The following is a 13910-nucleotide window of genomic DNA, read 5'->3' on the forward strand; positions in this document are numbered from 1 at the left end:
AGTGATTTGTAAAATGAACAGTCTGGTTTCAGTCTGAGCACTTCTCTTTTCTAATTCTTTTTTATTATCATCATCCAAATATCTTTCAAATTCATCTCTCCTATACTCCTAGCTCACCCTCCTTTCTACCCTCATGGATCTGATTGTGTTACTTTAAAACAACAACAACAAACACTGCATTGGCCCCAAATTGTATTACAAAATTAAATCACCCTCCGGATCTTATCTGTATAAACATACGGGTAATGTATTGGATGCTTGTAAACACACACACGATGTACTGTATTGGATACTTACTCTGCCTCCCTCTGCCCTGTGCTAAATTGTTTTGCTTACATCATTTCATTTAATTTCCACAAATTGTGGAGTAGGTGCTATTTTGATCTCTACTGTACAGATCCGAAATCTGAGGCTCAGTTTAAAGCTGAAAGCCACACACTAAGGCTCCAGAGCCTACCCTGTGTTCCCTGCAGCATCCGTGTCACCTCTATGTCCTCCCCAGGGCCCAAAATGTGCTTTGCCCAGAGCAGACACTGACTGGCTGCTGACTGGGGTGCTGGGGAAGCTTGGGCAGGGTGAAGCCTCCTTCTTGCCGTCTGGCTGAGCCAGCTTCTCTGCCAGAAGGTCAGAGTCAGACTGCCCGCCAAAGACTGCCATTAAAGCCTTGACCATGTCCCAGACTCCCAGGAGCCTCCCGGTATAGCTCCAGCCTCTTCCTTCATTAATATTTACCAAGTGCCCACAACAGCTCAGAACTGGAGAGTAGGAGTTAAAAGTCACATCCTTTTCAGGACATCTGATCCAGCCTCTGCCTGTCCCAGGCTGGGCTTTAAAGGCGGTTCCACCAACACGATCCAATTAGTGATTCTCAGTTCAAATAGGAAAATGTTGATATAAACAAACAGCTTTCAGGATGTCGATCAGCCACCAATGCTGGGCACCAAATGCATAATAAATACGTGGGTGTTTAATGCCAAGCATTTATTTAACAAAGATTTACCTGGTGCCTTCTTTGAAGCAGGCACTCGGCCAAGCCCTGGGAATACAGCAGTGAATGAGGCTCCATCCCAGCCCTAAAAAACTCAAAAAGCTTTTCCCTTTACCACTGTTCAGAGAGGGAAGCTGGTGTCTGAGGAGATTCATTTCCTCAGTTCTTCCTCAGAGAGTCAAGGACAGGCAGTGCCAATTGTATGCAAACACAAAAATCAACCTGCTAACACTGTGAAGGAGGGCAGGTTCCAGACCTTGTGCTCAGACCCTGTAGAATGGAAGGTAAAAGGAGAGGATTTCCACACTCGCTGAAATCCTTTCCCCTGAGAATCTGTTTTGAATTATGTATCTGTGGGAGCTAAAAATCAACATTACCTACCTAATCTGTAAGCAGAAGTGAGGCAAAAGACTTTTCTGAAAGTCCAGCTTTGGAGGACTGGCAAGTTGCAGGCTGATGCTTATTCTATTTAGACCCCAAGAGGGCCAGAGCAAGTGAGACAAACCCGAGTTTGCCAAATATTTGGAACAAGTCTCTAGTTGAACTGACTGGCTTTCGGGCTGGATCACTTACCCCACCAGGGTGTCTATCTCAAAACAAGCCGGTTTGGTTCTGTTTCTTCCTCAAGCTCATCTGTGAATTCAGAGGACAGCTTTGAATGCTTGCAGGTCTGTCAGCTGATGGCTTATTTCATTTAGGGCAAGCAAGTTCTTGGCATCTGCCAAGAGTAAAGTGGACGGACAACCTGCCCGATGTTTTGATGTGCCTTAGGACTCTTGCTGCCAAACTGGTATCAAAACACACACTCCTCCACGCACAGTGGTTTTGTTTCCTGGGGAAGCAGCTGCTGCACACTCCCCAGTTGCTCACATTCCAGAGCGGTTGCAAATCAGTCCTCAGCCATTACAGCCATTTCGGTCTAATTACTAAATGGGGCACAGGAAGTCAATGTGAAACTCCCACACTTCCTCTGACTCTGACCCAGCGATTCTCAATCTTCAGTACCTTTAAAGGGTTCTGCTGCCTGGACCCCCAGCCCAGGATCAGAATCTTTGAGGATGGGTGCTTGGGTGTTCCAGTTCCAGCTTTAGGCTGGCAGAATATGCCACTCCTAAATATGCCACTTTGGCATAATGATTATTTTGAGCTAAAGGCACTTGAAAAACAGGTGCAGGAAGGATGCTCTGACCCTCCTCCCCTTTTCTTCCTGAAAGCAGGAGAAAACACCCTTGTGAAAGATGCCCTTCCTGGGCTTCCCTGGTGGTGCAGTGGTTAAGAATCCACCTGCCAATGCAGGGAACACAGATTCAGTCCCTGGTCTGGGAAGATCCCACATGCCGTGGAGCAACTAAGCCCGTGGGCCACAACTACTGAGCCTGAGCTCTAGAGCCTGCGAGCCACAACTACTGGAGCCCGTGCGCCTAGAGCCTGTGCTCCGCAACAAGAGAAACCACCACAGTGAGAAGCCCGCGCACTGCAACGAAGAGTAGCCCCTGCTCACCACAACTAGAGAAAGCCCACGCGCAGCAACAAAGACCCAACACAGCCAGAAAAAAAAAAAAAAAAGATACCCTTCCTATACCAAGAGGAAAGAAACGTTCTTATCACCAGAGACAGGTGGCGGGGGGTGGGGAGGGTGTCAAGGCCAAGAGAATTCTGTGCAAACAGACCTTGTCAAAGTAAGTCTGGAACCAAGCAGACCACTGTGGGCCACCCCCCACCCCTCCCCAAGTATTGCTACAAAGGCCCATTCACATCTCCTGCCTCTTGTTTATAGAAAAACTGAAGTCTCCCAGGCCTCCCTGAGTCACAAAAGAGCAGGCTCAAGCAGCTAATGATGAGGACAATAGAGTCACAGACTCAGAGTCTGATGCACCTTCCTGAGTTGTTTTACAGGTACTGTAACTGCCACCAGAGGGAAAAAGCTAACTGCATGATGACCAGACTACAGCTGTGACATAAACTGCTCCATCTTGAGCAGTACTGAAACTATGGCTAGCACAGCTCCAAGAACTGGCCTTAAGAGAATGGGATTAACACTAATGCTCATAATAATCTATATCTTTGTGGGCATCAACATAACTGTAGCTTGTTCTGCCTATATATGTAAAGGGGCGAGACAACTGTCAGCAGGGAGATGCTACATACCCATGTCGACATCTTCCACTCTAAGGATACAGTGCCCTGTGTCAGCATGAAGAAGTTACAGAAGATGGACTTTCACCCATGATCCCATAGAGATGGAATGATGTTCTGACAAGAGGGGATTTGTGAGCAGCTTTTGGCAGAAAAAAGCTCTTTGCAGGAAAGAGCTCTCTGCAGGAGGCACCCCTTTATCTTGACACTAATCTTAAACCAGGCACCCCCATGCTCTACTCATCTCCGGCCCTAGTACCCCTTTTAAATCTTTTGATCACACAATAATTTGCCTAGCTTGTTGGTTCTTTCCATAGATGAGTGAAGTAGAAATGCAGAATAAGTAATTAACAGATGACCAGATCTCTTTCCTAGCTTCCCCTTCAGTAATCTCTTGAACAAACTGTGTGAACAAAATAGGTCTAAATAAAGATCATGAGTCCCCAAGGACTTATTTTACTTAAAATTCATTTGGCCTTTGGCTTATTTCTAAATAAAGAAATAAAGATCAGGAGGAGTCGACAAGCCTGCACACAAGCCTGCACAGTGGGGTATGGGGACGGCTCTGACCCCTGATCTCAATGATTAAGATTACTTCCCTGTTTCCTTTTAAAAACTTTCATGGCCGAGCAGAAACTTCAGCTATGGTTTTGGAGGATGCTGAGTCCATCTTCTCCCCAGATTGCCGGCATTCGGTTTAAAGGCAACTTTCCTTTCTATCAGCACTGACAGAGTATTGATTTTGTAGGCAGTGAAGAGTGGGACCAAATTCAGTAACAACTCTTATCTTCTTTTAGGCTCTCCATATATTTTAGATACTTTTCCACAGTTGCCTGCCTTTGTTCAATCTAGTAGAAAAGCATTTAGGATTTACCACTTCATGGGGTCTTCATTTCCCCATGAAGGCTCCGCGTCACATAAAGCATATTAAATATAGACTTGAATGTTTCCACCTTGTTAGTCTGCTTTACATCAGTTTAATTCTCAGGTCCAGCTGAAGAGCTTACAAAAGTGGAGGTAAAGTTTTTCCTACCGTGCATCTGATTCCAGTGTCTCACTCTGGTTGACAGCTCCTGCTCTTAAGTTTTTCTAAGGGCAATCCCCTAGCATGGTAACGTATGTGTGAAGGGGACCCCCTTTTTCCTCCATAATCCTCAAAGGTGGTGATCACACGAACAACTGGAAAAAGTGAGAAACTAGCTCCTGAACACCCAGAGGTACTTAGATTAACTTCATAAAGTGTTTGTCTCACAAGTGGACTCCAGGCTCTAGCAGCAAGCTCCCTGCTAGTCCATTCCTTGGCCCACTGCAGGGGCTGAGCTCCCAGTCCTTCAGGTCAGAAGCTGTGTGAACAGCGAGATGGGAAGCAATGTTTAGAAGAACAAACAAAACAGGCTCAGATGGACAACTGGATTGATAATAAGAGGAAATCTGGGACACTCACCGAAAAAAAATAGTGGGAGATGAGAGCCATGTACTTATATTGGGTTAGCCAAAAAGTTCGTTCAGGTTTTTCCATAACAACTTACGGAATATATAAGATCATGACGATACCTGTCTCCCAACTAGTCACGCCCAGGGCATGAGGAAGAGGTACGCAATCCTCAGCTCAGAAGTCGCTGGAGTCGCTAAAGAGAACTAGATGAGATATGAGCCCCCTCAAACTCTCACATCATGTCTGCTCAGCTTGGCCATCTCTGAATTCCTGCAGACATCTTGCCTTGTCACTTTCTACTTTGTGTTGCTTTGTACTGTAGCACCTAGCATTTTTTTTTTTTTTTTTAATTTTTGTCTGTGTTGGGTCTTCGTTGCTGCGCACTGGCTTTCTCTAGTTGCGGCGAGCAGGGGCTACTCTTCGTTGCGGTGCGCGGGCTTCTCATTGCGGTGGCTTCTCTTGTTGCGGAGCATGGGCTCTAGGCGCGTGGGCTTCAGTAGTTGTGGCACACGGGCTCAGTAGTTGTGGCTCACAGGCTCTAGAGCACAGGCTCAGTAGTTGTGGCACACGGGCTTAGTTGCTCTGTGGCATGTGGGATCTTCCCGGACCAGGGATAGAACCCATGTCCCCTGCATTGGCAGGCAGATTCTCAACCACTGTGCCACCAGGGAAGCCCCATGTAGCACTTTTAACACATTCCAAATCTATGCTATCAGAGTGCTTTCACAAGCATTATTTCAATCTTGGCATTAGCTCTACAGGAGAGGTGTTATTACCATTCTACAGATGAAGAAGCTGAGGCTCAGAGAGACTTTTTCAAGTCAGCAACAAAGATCTTCTCTCTTAAACATTTTTATTGGAGTTTATCTTGTTACATGAGTAACGTGTGTTAACTGTAGAAAAGGCAGATAAACAAAAAAATAAAATAAAACATCTTACCTCCCAGAGATAAGCACAGAGATAAGGCTTTCAGAGGATGTCCTTTCTGCTTTTTTTCTATACTGAGAAGCAGTATGGAGTGGTAAGAGCACAGACTCCAAAGCCTGTCCAGAGTCAAATCTCAGCTCTGTGACTTACTGGCATATGACCGTGGCAGGATTTTTAACCTCTCTGTGCTTTAATTTCCTCATCTGTAAAACGGGGATAATACAATACCTAATAGTTAGTGGAGGGAATTAACTAAGTCAACATCCTTGAAGTACTTAGAACAATGCCTGGCACGTAGAAAGCCCTCTGTTATTGAGCTTTTTTTTTTCTTGTTATAAGAGTGGTAATAAATGGCATATGTTCTTTTGTTACCTGACTTTTTTTTTCACTTCTTAAACTCAATATATTGTGAAGGTGTTTCTGTGTATATATACATGCCTATGTGGTTGTTAACAGTGTTTTATGTTGTGATCATCTGTCGTTAATTTCACCAACCCCCTACTGTTGCTTGCAATCTTTTGCTGTTACGTGCTGAGTTGGATATCCTTATAGATAAATCTTCACTTCCTTAAATAAATTTTCTTTAAAATAAATTCCCTTTAAATAAATTCCTAGAGGTGAAATTACTAGGGTAAATATATAGGTAAGACTTTTAATGTATGCCCCCAACATCAGGGTAAAAGTGAAGTCTCAGGCTTCCAGCTTTGAGATACTATTCTCCCTCCTTGTTATTTATTTATCTATTTATTTTTTAAATTTATGGCTGCATTGGGTCTCTGTTGCTGTACGCGGACTTTCTCTAGTTGCGGCGAGTGGGGGCTACTCTTCGTTGTGGTGCTCAGGCTTCGCATTGCGGTGGCTTCTTTTGTTGCGGAGCACGGGCTCTAGGCACGGGGCCTTCAGTAGTTGTGGCCCACGGGCTTAGTTGCTCCACGGCATGTGGGATCTTCCCGGACCAGGGCTCGAACCCGTGTCCCCTGCATTGGCAGGCGGATTCTTAACCACTGTGCCACCAGGGAAGTCCTCCCTCCTTGTTATTTATGGCTGCTTCTGTGACATTGGGTCTGTAAGAGGAGTTAGTGAATTTACACAGAAGGGAAATAGTCTAAAGAATCTGAAACGGTTTTTTAAAGAGGGCATGTTATATGTGGCCCCTTTAAGACATATGCCTGTGAGACAGTTCTTTCTTCAGGGAACATGATGCTAATAAGGTCTACTTACTCAGCACAGTTGACAGCCTCCATAGTCATCGATTTGGCAGTTAATGAGCTACAAACATCTGGAATTTTCCACTGACTCAGGTGGCTGATGTTCTCTGGCTGATTGCATAGGTTTGGGAAGAGACTGAGCTTCAAGCTTCCATGGCCCAAGAGCTTGTGTTTTGCCACAGCACAAAAGACATAATGATATAGCTTTAATAGATGATTAACACTTTGGCCTAGTTGACACCATGGTGTGACTACACAGGCACCAAGGAATCTCCATTAAACCCACAGCTTCTAATGCATGGGGAAGTGAAATATCTTCCCCAAGGACAGTCTGATCTCTTGACTCCAGTTCACCATGGCTGAATTTTTATACTGTCTCCTTGCCTTTAATTGATAGATCTTTATTTTATTTTGTTATAAGTGTTATCTTGTGCAATTCGAAGGTATGTCCTTTTGCGTATTCTAAATGTACCCCTCATTAGATAATAAGGGGTAAGTATTGACCACTTTACAATGATCAAGACAGTGTACTAAGCAATTTATATGCATTATCTTATTTAATTCTCAACACAATCCCCCTAAGGTAATATTATTATCCCCATTTAACAGATGAGAAAATTGAGATTCAGAGAGATAGGTTAAATGATTTTCTCAAAATCACACGCAGAGAACTCACACCTGGGTCAATAAGATACCAAAACCTCTGCTTTTAGCCTGCTACACTGACATAGTCTTCAGGGTCTGTATTTCTAGAAAATGTTCAGAATACAGCTTGCTCTGGAATGGAAGGTAGCCACCCTTCTGATTCCAGGCTATCATCAGCCTAGTAAACTTGCACATATATTCTTAACACCAATTAGAAAGGAAGCAAAGAAAAACTAGACTATAAATATAGTCTCCCATATGTGGGGTTATTTTCAGAGGGATCCTGCCCACAAGGGTATTTCTGCAGTGAAAGCATACTGCTAAGAGGCAGAAGCTGAGGGACCTTCTGCAGGAGCCAGCCTAAGGAGGAGCACAGCCCACTGCAAAGAAATTACAGCCAGGTGAACTCATGAAGAGGAGTTCCTGAAGAACCCCCAAAAGTGCCCAAGAGCAAAAGAGGCAGCTTTTGATATTCATCAAGCCAGGAAAACATGAAGTCATCTGACAAGAGCTCTGGTCCAGAAGGAGGTTTCCTGCTCTCCTTTACACTTCTTCCTCTGTGACTGAAATCTGTTGGAAGCCAACCTGGAGCCTCTGTGCCGTGACAGGTCATGGAACAGCAATCCAAGACAGCGCTGCAGGGCGGTGCTGCGCCCAGGAAGCTGACTACATCTCTTCTGAGCTGCTTTGTAATTTTGTGCTTCTGCCTTGAAAAAGTACATGGGGGATTTGCCCCCCGTCCCAAGCTTAACCGTGTAAAACATCCTCTTCCCCCTCCCAAACCAAAACCTACGAATTGGGACTTTTTAACAATAGCCCCTGGCTGGTGGGAGAAAAAACAAACAACCTGGAAATGTAGGGTTGTTTCTATGGAAAACACCAATAATAAAACAACAATGGCCCTACGTGGGAATAATAAATGATTATGGGTATTGTTGGTTCTGGTATAAGGATAAATTAATCATACAGAGTCGACTGCCAACATTGGAATTGTTGACTCGTCCATTCACACAAGGCTTCTTGCCCAGAAGAACACTGTGATAGATTAAATTGTGAAATATATTGTAGATGATTTAGGGGTACATTGTTAAGACTTGTCCATGCGGACCTCTGGGACACATAGGAAAGTTCAGGAAACTTCCTCCTTCATAGTTTCTTTTAATGGCTTGTTACATATTAGCTTGGCTTTGTTATTAGTACGGATTGAACCTACTCTAAGAAAAAACAATGATGTTTTGAAAACCTTTAGAATTATTTTAAAAGTACATATAGAAATATTAGGTACAATCTATTATAAATATCTTCTGAAGTTTTACCTAGGCACCTGATGATGTGATCACTTAGGGTATATAAATCTGACTGTGAGAAAATAAAATATGAGACCATGCTTGCACATACAGAGTGTTATTGATTTATTTAACTTCTCCTCGCCAACGCTGTCCATCCCTCGGGTACTCCTGGACCTGCAGGAGCTGGACTCCCGCAAATCTCAGAGATGTCAAAAGCTATATAGTTAGCAAGCTGCAGAAGGAGAAATAAGGAAGAAGAGAGCATCAACTCTCAACCAAGTTCAGAGTTCTGATTATAACCGGGACTGACCAGTTTTAATTACTGAGTTAAAATTGAGTTTAAAATTTAAAGTGACCACAGAATTCTATTACCCCAAAGAAAGGAAGGTAATGTAAAATAACAACTGATGTAGCACAGACAACATCCAATCAGACATTTGACCAATCAAAATTAGACAGCCAGTAGGGCCATTGGGAGTATACTGGCTAAATGTCAGCCCTGCCTACGAGTAAGCAAAAAGGTCACCTCCCCATGAAAATAGGTGTTTTGACTGGAATAGAACTATCAACCTGACCAGATTTAAAAGAATAAGTTTATGTACCTAATAACAGACAATCAAATGTATGAAGCAAAAATTGATAGAACTGAAGGGAGAAATAGATATTTCTACAACAATAGTTGGAGACTTCAATATGCCATTCTCATTAAAAGATAGAACAACCAGATGGAATATAAGTAAAGAAAGAGAGGACTTGAACAACACAAACCAACCAGATCTAACAGACATATACAGGACACTCTACCCAAGAACAGCAGCACACACATTCTTCTCAAGTGCACATGGGACATTCTCCAGTATAAACCATATTTTAGGTCACAAATTAAGTCTAAATATATTTTAAAATATGGATATCATTTAAAGTATCTTCTCTGACCACAACAGGATGAAGTCAGAAGTCAATAACAGAAGGAAAACTGGAAAATTCACAAAATTGTGGAAATTAAACAACACACTCTTAAACAATCAATGGGTCAAATATGTCACAAGGGAAATTAGAAACTACTTAAAACCAAATGAAAATGAGAGCACAACATCCCGAAACTTTTGCAATGCAGCAAAAACAGTGCTAAGGGAGAAATGTGTATGTATAAACACACTAAAAACAAGAAATATCTCAAATCAACAATCTAGCTTTACTACTTAAGGAACTAGAAAAAGAACAAACTAAGCTCAAAGGTAGCAGAAGAAAGGAAATAATAAAGATTCAAACAGAGATAAATAAAATAGAGAATAGAAAAACAACAGAGAAAATCAACAAAACCAAAAGTTGGTTCTTTAAAAAGAAATTCAACAAAATTGACAAATTAGCTATATTGACTAAGAAAAAAAGAGAGGATTCAAATTACTCAAAATCTGGAATGAAAGTTGAGACACTACCACCAATTCTACAAAAATAAAAAGATTATGAGAGTACTATGAACAGCTTTACTCCAACAAATTGGATAACCTAGATGAAATGGAAGGATTTCTAGAAACATATAACCTACCAAGACTGAGTCAAAAAGCAATGGAAAATCTGACTGGACCTATAATTAGTAAGGAGATTAAATCAGAAATCAAAATCTGACAAAGAAAAAGCTTTGGCCTAATGGCTTCTCTGGTGGATTCTACCAACATTTAAGAAGAGCTAACACCAATCCTTCTCAAATTTTTCCCAAAAATTGAAGAGGAGGGAACATTTCCTAACTCATTTTATAACACTCTGCTACCAAAGCCAACAAAGACAGGACAAGAAAAGAAAACTACAGACCAGTATCCCTTATGAACGTTAATACAAAAACTCTCAACAAAATACTATCAAACTGAATTCAACAGCATATTAAAGGGATTATACACCATGACCAAATGGAATTCATTCCTGATATGCAAGAATGGTTCAACATACAGAAAATTGATCAATGTAATACACCACTTAAATAAAATGAAGGAAAAAACCACATGATTATTTCAACCAATGCAGAAAAAGCATTTGACAAAATAAAACACTCAACAAACTAGGAATAGAAAGAAACTACCTCAACATAATAAAAGTCATGTATGAAAAACCCACAGCAGACATCATGCTCAATGGTGAAAGAATGAAAGCTTTTCCTCTAAGAACAGGAACAAGGCAAGGATGCTCAGTTTTGCCATTTCTATTAAACATAGTCCTGGAGTCCTATACAGTGCAATTAAGCAAGAAAAAGAAATAAAAGTCATCCATATTGGAAAAGAAGTAAAATTATCTCTGTTTGCAGATGATATGATTTTATATGTAGAAAACCCTAAAATTCCACCAAAATCAATTAGAACTAATAAACAAATTTGACAAAGTAGCATAATAAAAAGCCAACACCCCCAAATCAGTTGCATTTCTATAAACTAACTATGAACAATATGAAAAGGAAATTAAGAAAACAACTCCATTTATAATAGTATCAAAAAGAATAAAATACTTAGTAATGAATTTAACCAAGGAAGTGAAAGTCTTGTTCAATGAAAACTAAAATAAAAAATTTAAAAATGCTAGAAGAAATTAAAGACGACATAAATAAGTGGAAAGTCACCAATGTTCATGGATTGGAAGACTTAATATTGTTAAGATGTCAATACTACTCAGTGATCTATACACTCAATGCAATCCCTGTCAATAACCCAATGACATTTTCAGATAGAAAAATCCATCCTAAAATTCATATGGGTCCCAAGGGACCCTGAATAGCCAAAAGAATCTTGAAAACAGAAGAAGAAAGTTGGAGTCTCACACTTTCTGATTTTAATACTTACTGCAAAGCTACAGGAATCAAAACAATGGGAAACTGGCATAAACATAGACACACAGATCCATGGAATAGAATAGAGAGCCTAGAAATAAACCCTCACATTAATGGTCACATGATTTGCAACAAGGGTACCAAGACCATTCAGTGGAGAGAGGACAGTCTTTTCAACAAATGTGCTAGGAAAACTGAATATCCACAAGCAAAAGTATGAAGTTGGACTCTCATTTTTTTTAAAAAAAGAATCTTTCTTTTTTTGTTTTAATATCCTCAAGGTTTTTATTTATTTATTTATGTATTTATTTATTTTTGACTGAGTTGGGTCTTCGTTGCTGCGCACGGGCTTTCTCTAGTTGCAGTAAGCGGGGCTACTCTTCACTGCATTGCATGGGCTTCTCATTGCGGTGGCTTCTCTTGTTGCAGAGCCCGGGCTCTAGGTGCGCAGGCTTCAGCAGTTGTGGCTCAGGGGCTCTAGAGCACAGGCTCAGTAGTTGTGGCGCACAGGCTTAGTTGCTCCGCGGCATGTAGGATCTTCCCGCACCAGGGCTCGAACCTATGTCCTCTTCATTGGCAGGCGGATTCTTAACCACTGTGCCACCAGGGAAGTCCCTGGACTCTCATTTTATACCATATACAAAAAAAAAAAACCCCAAATGCATCAAAGACCTAAACATAAGAGCTAAAACTCTTAAGGAAACATGACACAAGATTTAGATTTGTCAGTGATGTGTTGGATTATGACATCAAAGGCACAGACAACAGAAGAAAAAATAAGCAAACTGGACTTCATGAAAACTAAAACTTTTATGCCTCAAAGGACACTATCAACAGAGTGAAATGGCAACCTATCAAATGGGAGAAAATATTTGCACATCATATATCTGATAAGAGATTAATATCCAGAATATATAAAGAACTCCTAAAAATCAACAATGACAAAATGACCCAATTCAAAGATGGGCAAAGAAGTTGAATAGATATTTCTCCAGAGAAGATATACAGATTGCCAATAAGTATATGAAAAAGATGGTCTACATCACAAATCATTAGGGAATTGCAAGACAAAACCACAATGAGATACCCCTTCACAACCATTAGGATGGCTATTATAAAAACAAAAACAGAAAAGCAAAAAATAATGAGTGTTGGTGAGGATGCAGAGATATTGAAACCCTTGTGCATTGCTGGTAGGAATGCAAATTGGCATGGCCACTGTGGAAAAGAGTATGATGGCTCCTAAAATAATTAAAAATATAACTACCATTCGGTTCATCAATTCCACTTCTGGATACATACCCAAAAGAATTTAAAGTGGGGTCTCAGGGACTTCCCTGGCGGTCCAGTGGTTAAGACTCCTCGCTTCCACTGCAGGGGGTGCGGGTTCGATCCCTGGTCAGGGAACTAAGATCCCGCATGCCCGTGGCATGGCCAAAGAACAGATTATTTTTTACACCCCTGTTCACAGCAACATTATTCAAAATAGCTAAAACATGGAAGCAACTCACGTGTCTATTGATGTGTGAATGGGTAAGCAAAATGTGGCCTATACATACGATAACACTACTCTACCTTAAAAGGGCAGGAAATTTTGACAGATGCCACAACATGGTTGAAACTTGAAGATATTATGCTAAGTGAAATAAGCTAATCATCGAAAGATAACTACTGTATGATTCCACTTTTATGAAGTTCCTTGAGTAGTCAGACTCATAGAGACAGAAAGTATAATGGTGCTTACCAGGGGCTGGGAAGAGGGAGAATGGGGAGTTATTGTTTAATGAGTATAGAGTTTCACATGATATTGTAAACTATACTTCAATAAAAACAAACAAACAAAAAGTGCATATAGAGTTTCAGTTTTGCAAGATGAAAATGTTCTGGAGATGGGTGATGCTGATGGTCGCACAACAATATGAATGGACTGAACTACCCACCTAAAAATGGTTAAGTTGGTAAATTTTAAGGTATGTGAATTTTACCACAGTAAACAGAAAAAAAAGGAGAAGAAGAAGTAAAGTAAAGATACTTCTTTATAGCATGGATCTTCTTTTTCAACATACTATGATACTGAGACCTATCCCTGACATATGGGGTCTGGGGCAAGGGTGCAGACGGAGACCCACATATCATTTGTCTAATTATTTAAATGGGACAAACTAAAAATCATTTAAATAAAAGATGTCCTATCTTAGTACCTTGTCAAATTTACATTCATAACGACAAAATCAACCACAAACCTTCATGTCATTTGGATGCAATTGCCTTATGTTTCAAGATCATGGGGCAAGAGATGTGGAAAGCATTTCCCTGGGGCCCGAACAGTGTTAATCATTAAGAGTGGATGTTGAGGGTTGTCTTGTACCAGCACTGGATGCCGGAAGTGCCCATGTGTTCTTGCCATGCAAAGCAACCCGTATGAGCAGACAGTCCTGGAACTCCTATGACTGGCAAAATTAGGTTT

The sequence above is a fragment of the Physeter macrocephalus genome, chromosome 3, assembly GCF_002837175.3.
Source record: "Physeter macrocephalus isolate SW-GA chromosome 3, ASM283717v5, whole genome shotgun sequence".
NCBI classification, from domain to species: Eukaryota; Metazoa; Chordata; class Mammalia; order Artiodactyla; family Physeteridae; genus Physeter; species Physeter macrocephalus.